Source organism: Macrobrachium nipponense, chromosome 21, assembly GCF_015104395.2.
Source record: "Macrobrachium nipponense isolate FS-2020 chromosome 21, ASM1510439v2, whole genome shotgun sequence".
NCBI classification, from domain to species: Eukaryota; Metazoa; Arthropoda; class Malacostraca; order Decapoda; family Palaemonidae; genus Macrobrachium; species Macrobrachium nipponense.
The window spans coordinates 14,846,426-14,856,425 of NC_087212.1; the positions used below are offsets into that span (position 1 = coordinate 14,846,426).

General features: G+C 34.4%; 1 protein-coding gene across 1 annotated transcript in view; it reads left to right on the forward strand.

Annotated features, from left to right (window-relative positions):
- LOC135197671 (uncharacterized) overlaps positions 1–10,000 on the forward strand; it is a 27,738-nt gene that overhangs the window by 5,212 nt on the left and 12,526 nt on the right. The gene's annotated exons all lie outside the window — the stretch shown is intronic.

Below are 10,000 nucleotides of genomic sequence, written 5' to 3' on the forward strand. Positions count from 1 at the left end.
GAAGTTCACTCTCGACGTGGTTCGGAAGTCACGTAAAGCCGTTGGTCCTGTTGCTGAATAACCACTGGTTCCATGCAACGTACAAACACCATACAAACAAACAAACATTCTACGTTTCCAAACTCCTCTTGTTCAGAAGATTAACGGTGAAGGAAAAGTGTTTCGGAACTGTGTAACTGTCTTACATATTTTTGTAGTTTTGATCTTTATCTTATTCTATCTGTCACCCATTTATTTCTATTTGGTTCTTGGAAGCTAGATATGAAAGTAAATGGTCTTTTGATATTCTTTATTAGAAATAGGAGCACGTTTTGATTAATGATCATAATAATAATGATAATAATGCGACTGCGTGGTAGAAGAAGAAAAATGTGTGCCATAAACTTGAAATTGTTTTCCACCAGAAATTGGCCCCGTGAATCAAAAGGACCTCCCCCGATATTTATGGTCCCTTCTAGTTAAGCGATTTCCTCGCAATTTGTTTCTCAATATTTCAGGCTACATCGGTTTTCTGGGCTTGACTGCGGGACCGTAAACGATGATGGGTGGGGGGGGGGGGGGGTTGGCTGCAAAATACGATATTGAAGACTCCTTCGGAAATAAATTCCCTTCTCCGATAGGGGGGAGAGAGAGAGAGAGAGAGAGAGAGAGAGAGAGAGAGAGAGAGAGAGGAAGTTATGTGATGTTCAATTATGAATTTTCTGGTTAGACGAGCGGTTAGTAGGAGGGCCCGTCGGAACTGTATCAGCCTTGCCACGAGGTGGGCTAAGCGTGTGGTGAACGCCCCTTTATTGTTTATTTGAAATATGATGGTAGGATGAGAGTGGAGGTGAATTACCAATAGGTGGAGCAAGATATGTTGCAGGATTTGTGAAAGAAGGTTGGGAGGAAACTGGGATTGTCTGTGTAAACCAAGGTTGGAGTGTAGGAAGGTGTTGAGCCAACTCTCCTCTATGATAGTGAAGTGTTGATGTTGGATGTGAATGAAGGACAGAGGTCGTGATAATATGAACTGGTATTACAGTATATGTGCTAAGGAAGAACTGAAAGGGTAGGAAATGTGGAGATATATCAGAATTTTTCAGGATTGTTGTGTCATGTGAAAAAAATGGAAAATTATAATTTACAAAAGGCGTTATGTTCCTCGTTGGACGAGTCGGTTACATGCTCGACTACCGTTCTCATGGTTCGGGTTCGATTCCCTGTTCTGCCAACAAGGAAACAGAGGAATTTATTTCTGGTGGTAGAAATTCATTTATCGACGTGGTTCAGATCCCGTAATAAGCTGTAGGTCCCGTTGCTAAGTACCCAATTGGTTCTTAGCCACGTAAAAATATCTAATTCTTCGGGCCAGCCCTAGGAGAGCTATTGATCAGCTCAGTGGTCTGGTTAAACTAAAATATACTTAACTTACAAAAGGCGTTTATAGCTCCGAAGTGTAAGGAGAAAGGAGCTGAGTACCTAGAAAAGGTTGGATATTGACGTAAGTTATCATTATCTTCAGATATATTGATTTTGGGGAAGGTTGATTTCAGTTATCGATTTTACCTTTGGTGATCACCCATTCAAGTAATGAGCGGTTCTAATGTTGCCAAATGTGTATAATAGTTAAATTTGTGAAGAAGATAATTTTCATTGCCACATCCTGATTATAAAGAGCGTCATCAGTGACTTGGGATGAATAGATTTGATTAAAATGATCGTGATGAAATAAAATAGTAAGGGGATTGAAAATCCTCCATGATTTAATCTCACAATGCGATTCCCTCATCAAAGTAGGTTATCGTATCTTGCCATGTAATTGGGGTCTTGTTCTCTGAACTTGATTTTTTATTTTTGTTGTTTTATAAAGATATGTGTCTGAAATAACGTGTTCTAGTTATAGCGCAGTTGTTGTTAACAGCGGCTCTTGCTCACATTAGGAACAGGAAAAGCAATAATTTTTAGATTTTATTCATGCCAGTAATTATTATTATGATTATTTCGGAAGGAGACCCTCTCGTAGACATGTTTTGTTAAAAATGACTGCTGCTTCAGTACTATTAATCTTGTAGAGAGTCTTCTTTATCTATCTGATGACGGCTTTCTCGTTGTCGCTTAAACTGGCGAGCAACGCACCAAAGGGCATGGTAAAATTCGGTTGAGTCATTTGGTTTATATTGCTTATACAATTCTAAGCAACAACGAGAAAGCCGTTATCAGAAAGATAGAGAAGACTCTCTACAAGATTAATAGTGCTGAAGCAGCAGTCATTTTTAATAAAACATATTATTATTATAATTATTATTATTATTATTATTATTATTATTATTATTATTATTATTATTATTATTATTATTATGTTAATAGTAATAATATAATAATACTTTGAGACTACAAGAGTGGCACTTCTAATCTCCCAAGTCCCGCCCGGTTAATTGTTCTTAAATGAGTCAAAGAAGTTGGACAGCTAAGTGGAGAGAGGCCGAAGGGAACGATCGGAAAATAAAGGCAGGAAGCGATGAAATAAGTCCGAGGGTGCGTGATGGTAATTGTTAATATCGTTTACAGTGCCCCACGCAGGGCACATTGTAGGCGTGATCCCCTTCCATCATGAGAACACGCCTACAATACTTACTCTTCAGGACAATCCGAGAGCCTTTGGAATTGATCAGGTTTACTATAGTAGATTCACATCAGCCTGCATTTGATGTCTAGGCCAGTCCCTTACGACGCTCTTGATTGGCTGTTGATAAGCCAATCAAAGGGCTGGAAGCTCTCAGTCTGTCTTTTGAGTTCACATAGGCAGGATGTATGTTCCACCTCTCCTGAGGGATACTTTTGAAAGACGTATCTCAAGAGAGGTGGAACATACATCCTGCCTATATGAACTTTCTCGAGAGACTGAGGGTTTCCAGCCTGTGACTAGCTTATCAACAGCCGATCAGGAGCGTCGTGAGGGACTGGCCTAGACATCAAATGCACGGTTGATGTGAATCTACTATAGCTGTGGTGCTTTCAGAATGTGGGAAGTCTGTGTCTTCCTCTCTGTTTCCTGAATTCATTAAGCACTGGAGATTGTGTAAACTCGCCAGGGAAGTAATTTTAGTACGAAAACTGATTACCCTCTCTCTCTCTCTCTCTCTTCTTCTTCTTCTTCTTCTTCTTCTTCTTCTTCTTCTTCTTCTTCTTCTTCTTCTCTCTGGGAGGTCATTCGCCCCTCCTTGCAGAGCAAATGAGGGAAGAATATAACTTTCTGCACTGATATCGGGACATTTCGCATAACCTGATTTATCCACTCTAACTTTGGCTTCCGTTTGCGAAGTGTTTGGTCTTCATTAATTTGCTGCTGAATTCAGATTGCAACACCTGTTGTTGCTGCTCCTCTTCTTTTCTTTTGCTGCGAAGTCCACGGGATTCCGCAACCGCTCTGGGAAGTCTGTTGCTGAATTTTATTGCGTGAAGAAAATTTTTTATTTTTTATTATTTTTTTTAAGTGGGAAATTTTTTTTAAGTGGGTGATGAATGCGTCATGAAATATTCCTGTTTTAATTTCTGATACAAAACTGGATAAATGTGCGTTGATGTGTCTTTTTATAGAAATAGAAAGATTGTGAAATTTGAAATAAACATGAAGGGCTTATCATAATGCTTATATATAAAAATCAATGTAACTATACAGACATTATATATATACATATACACGTATGCTTAAAAAATCACAGTAGATACAAGTGACTTCGTTAAATAAGCGAATACCACAGGATACTTTCTTTCCAACTGTATTTCATTCCTTCCTTGACAATGTCTTAGGAAAAACGAAAGTGCTTGGATTTCCGCCTATCATTTTCCTGTGGTATTCGCTTATATATATATATATATATATATAGATATATATATATATATATATATATATATATTATCATATATATATATATATATATATATATATATGTATGTATGTATGTATGTATATATGTATGTATGTATGTATGTATGTATTACACACTAAGTTTTTTCTTTCTTGTTGAATGGGAACATAAACTTAATTTTGATAGCTTTGATCTGTTGAGGGTGATATGATTCCGCTCTACTGACGTGGATGGGACTTTAGGATTTTGATTCCTCCCATCTGGGTCCCTTCTTTGAAGTTCTCGAAGTTTTGCAGTATCAAAGTGCCAAGGAGACAGAGGACATGAATAGTAAGAGAAATAATTGGCGTAATTATGGCTGGGTCGTTAGGACGAGGCCACAGAAAATGCCCTGTCATCTGTGTTGAGACCAGGTCACGACCCAACTCAAGGTCTCCTCTCTCTCTTTCTCTCTTGGCACTACTTCAAAGGTTGAAGGATTCTGATGTTTCTATTCGGAGTTCAGGAACTTGTCGTGAATACCGCATTCGTGCTCATTTCCGTATATTTAAAACTCCGCGATTTTATCCCATTTTTTTATATATTTGTGTTGACCTCCATATTCAGTTTTACTGAAAGCTCAGTGTGTATGTGTGTAAGGAAGGACATATAAATATATATATATATATATCTATATTATATAATATCTAATATATATATGTATATATATATATATGTATATAATATATAAGAAATAATTAATAATTAGTAATTATCTATAATATATATTAATATATAAATATTATATATATCATATAATATATATATATATATATATATAAATATATATATAATATATATATATAATTATATATATATATATATATATATATATAGATATATATATAATATAATATAATAATATATATTATAAATATAATATTATTATTAATAATATATATAATATATACACATATACGTACACATACATGTACGTTGTACTTATTATGTGCACTATGTAATATTTTATATCATGGTACCGAGCTTGATAATTCTTTTAAATTTAATTTTTTTTTATTATTTGATCTAAGTAACTTTGACTCATACGACTGTAATGTAAGCAGTAGTAGTATTAGTTTAGCGAATATTATTATTATTTGAACGATATATAATTGATTCACATCATTACAATGCAGTCAGTAGTATTTTTAGTGTATCCATTATTATTATTATTATTATTATTATTATTATTATTATTATTATTATTATTATTATTATTATTTATTATTATTATTATTATTATTATTATTATTGGAGAAACAAATCCACAGTTACGTAAATGTACATATATTTAAATTTAAAAACATCAAGGATAGCTTTCGGGAATCTGTTCGGTTCCCTTATCATCAGATTGTTAAGGGGAACCGAACAGATTCCCGAAAGCTATCCTTGCTGTTTTTAAATTTAGATAATTATTATTATTATTATTATTATTATTATTATTATTATTATTATTATTATTATTATTATTATTATTATTATTCTTTCTTTTTTTTCATCGGAAATCTGGTTCTAGAGCTTTCATTAAAAACGTCAAGTAATCTTTGGTGTTCATGGGAATGCGAAATACTGTTGCATGTGGCTAATCTCACTCAATCCCAGAGGACACATAATCTCCTTTTCCGCTTCAATACCGGGCGCTGGTTGAGCAATACCTTGTCAAGCCGTTGTAGCTTACTTGCATGATAGAGCTGACGGAAATGCAACGTGTATGTGCCGTTGGATGCTTTCGTTCAGTGCTTCTAAGTTTACTTTATGAAAGCACCTATATAAGAAACTGATGGGAGAGTGGCTATAGTAGATTCACATCACCCGTGCATCTGATGTCTAGGCAAGTCCCTTACGACGCACCGGATTGGCTGTTGATAAGCCAATCACAGGGCTGGAAACTCTCAGTCTCGCTCGAGAGTTCACATAGGCAGGATGTATGTTCCACCTCTCCTGAGGGATACGTCTTTCAAAAGTATCCTTAAAGAGAAGTGGAACGTACATCCTACCTATGTGAACTCTCGAGCGAGACAGAGAGTTTCCAGCCCCATGATTGGCTTATCAACAACCAATCAGGAGCGTCGTAAGGGACAGGCGTAGACATCAGATGCACGGGTGATGTGAATCTACTATAGTGTGGTTTAGAAGTGGGCCTGAGACAAGGTGGTTGTCTGTGCCCCTGATAGTTTAGAATGTGGAATACCTTATGTTTGCAGATGTATATTATATATATATATAGATATATATATATATATATATATATATATATCATATCACAATCCCGTGGTTCATATACATATATCGAGCTACAAATGTCCTCTAGTATCTAATTCGCTCTACCTCGGAGTTGATATATTTTCATATATGTTAACCGAAGGGAATTTTTGAGTCGATAAGAAATTCTCCTTTGGTTAATCATATATGAAAATATAATAATACCGAGGTAGAGCGAATTAGATATTAAAGGACATTGGTAGCTTGATGTGTTATATATATATAATAGGATATATATATATATATATATATATATCTTATATGTATATCATATATATGTATGTATATCTTATCTATATCTATATCTTTATAATATATATAAGTATATATATAATATACAATATATGTATGTATATATATATTATATAAGTATATAATATATACATATATATGTATGTATATATATATATTATATATATAGATTATTTACTTATATATATATATTATCTTATTATATATATAAATGAGTCGTTTAAGAAAGGTTAAGCGAGTCTCAGACTAGGCTAAGTAAGGAATGTAAGATAATGTTTGCTCGATGTTGGGAATAGGTGTAATGTTTTTATAGAAGCCATTATTGGATTACATCGAAAAATGATTGAACCAACTCCCCATTAAGGCTGCCAAGTGTTCATGTTGAACGTAAATATAATAAGAATGTGAACTTGTTGAGATGTCTTGTAATTTGTACTGTATTTGGAATAAGTTGTGAAGTTGAGATGAGTAAGTTTGTGTGCTACATTTGAAAGATTAAGAGATTGGAAGTGCGTCAATATGTAAAAATTATTGGAAGATTAACATAGGTGAATGATGGACTATAGTGTTCTGACATGGTTCAATCACATGAAGAGGATGGAGAATGACAGTTTAGTGTAAAGAGTGACGTATGAATTTGTAATAACTATGACGTCCATAACAGGTTGCGAACTCAAATTCCGCACGTCATAATAATGCTATTCACGTAGGGGGCAGTGCCGTCAGTGCACCTCGTGCTGGGCACTCTAGGCATTGCTTAATGTTCTTTGCAGCGTCCCTTCGGCCCCTTAGCTGCAACCCCTTTCATTCCTTTTACTATACCTCCGTTCATATTCTCTTCCATCTTACTGTCCACCCTTTCCTAATAGTTAATTCAGTGCGACTGCGAGGTTTTTCCTGTTAGGCCTTTCAAATTATATATTTAATACATTACATATGTATATATATACACATACGTATATATTAGGTATATTTCCACATATGTATATAATACACACACACACACACACACACACACACACACACATATATATATATATATATATATATATATATATATATATATATATATATATATATACTCTGTTTTTTCCATCTGTCCATCTGCCTGTGGTGTTTTCGCATGGTAACACTGCGTACCGGGCTTTAAATAGTTACGCTATGTGTAAGTTTTAGGTAAAAAGGATATCTGGGTGTACATTTGCAACGGAAAAGTGTTTTAATAATTTACTCTATGCGAATTACACCGTTAATATTCGAAATAGGATATTATTTAAAGCCCGGGACGCAGTGTTACCATGCGCAAACACCACAGGCGGATGGACAGATGGAAAAAAACAAGAGTATAGTCATACTTCCTTCATCTCAAACTAATTTACAGTACTCATATAAAGGCGCAGCTTTAGTGTCTTGAGTAAGCGTTGGCCTCTTTGCTGTGATACTGACTGTCTCTGAACCAAAAAGCCACAGAAGCGTAGGCGGGGATAGTCGTTCTCGAGCGCAGCTCGCATTTATTTTTTTTTCTTATTATGATATCATATTTCCTCGAGTTGTCAAGCTTATCTTGGCCCATAAATGGCTTCCATGGAAGAACGGAGTGCGAATTGCGAGATGTCTGCTGAGTGTGGATTTTATTTGTTTATTTTTTTAGGGGGTCTGAGAGAGAGAGAGAGAGAGAGAGAGAGAGAGAGAGAGAGAGGGGCACTTTCGGGATGTTCAACTTGGTGTGGATTTGGTAATGGACCAAAGCCATAATACCATTCTCCTTGCAGTGTAATAAATTTTTTATTTATTTATTACTTTATTGATTTCTTTTTTCTTTTTTTAATGAGTACGATCTCCTGTTTCTGTACTTCCCTTCATTTCCTCTTACTTCTTCCTAATGAGCACCATATTCTTTGGAAGCTTGAATATCATGTCAGTGGAGTGGTCCCTTCTTCCCTATGAATAAGTTTCATCTGATGAATAATAATATATATATATAGTGATAATAATAAGCAAATGGAAGCGGGCTATTTAAAGATGTTAGTTTATGAAGTTATTTCTCAGGGATTTTGTTTTATTTGTTAAGATACTGAGGAATACAATTTGTGTGTTGAATACTTATCTTGTATCTTAAACAGTGTAGTAAAAGTTCGAAAAGATGGAGTTCTTTTAACGGCACATTTAAGATTGAGCTATGTAGGAAATATAGTTCAGATATTGAGGGTATTTATTTGCTGTTGCAAATTAGTCTAGGGCGCTCCCTCTTCCTGCGTGTGTGTTTGTACTGCCATTCTACCACTATGTATCATTTTTCCCCATGTTTATATGCATCAAGAGTTTGGTGATTTGAAGGATGCACAAACACAAAGTATATAATGTATATAATGTATATGTTATATATATCTTTATATGCATATGCATATACGATACTTTACAAGAAACATATATTTTAAATAACTGCAGAAGGGTTTTGCCTTATTGTGGATTGTATCCTCATATACATATACACTTACATGCATACATATATATAAATATATATTTATATAAATATATATATATATATATATATATATATATATATATATATTATATATATATATATATATATATTACTATATAAATGCATACACGCAGCAAGGTTCGTAAGCCAATAAAAAAGAAATAAAATAGCATGAAGGGAAAGGGAAGTATGATGGTAAACTAGATCTAAAATAAAAAAAAAAAAAAAAAAAAAAAATTAATCGACGCATAGAGCGCTCCTCCCAGCCGAGAGAATGGCCTACTATACTCGTTGGAAAATTAGTCTAAAAAAGGAGGACTCGTTAAAGTAGCTTTCCTCAGTAAACTTCGGAGCATCGACGGGAAAATGGATCGGAAGACCCGTAGGGGCGGGGGGCACGGGTGGGTGTGGGGGGGGGGGGGGGGGGGGGGGGGGGGGGGGGGGGGGGAGATTTCCCTCAAGAGGGACGAGGGGAAAATATGAGGTTTTGTTCCATAGGGAAATCGTGGGCGGATTATCTTATTCTCGTTCGTTGGGGAAGTTTTAGGTAGAAATTCCCTCGGTCGTATTACGGTATGACTTGTGGAGCTGGGTCGGCCTCTCTCTCTCTCTCTCTCTCTCTCTCTCTCTCTCTGTAATATATATATATATTATATATATATTATAATATATATGTATATATATTTATATATATATATATATATGATATATATAATGTATATGTGTGTATGTGTGTGTGTGTGCATTTATGTATGTAATAAAAGGATCCCTTAAAAATAAAAAACAACCAAAAAAAGGGTAGAGATTTTAACGTTATATTTCGAAGGCAACTGTCCTCCTGAGCTGTCAGTTGTCCTTCGAAATATAAGGCTATAATGTCTACGCTTTTGATGTGTTTTTTATGGGCTTTTTTATTTTTTTTTTATTACATGGAATTCTGTTATAACAGAAAATATTTTGCAGTCATATATATATATATATATATATATATATATATATTCATTTATCTATATATATATATATATATATGTATATATATATACACATATATATATATCATATACATATATCCTAATATTTAGTTTTTGATTTCCGGATTATGTATATGTAT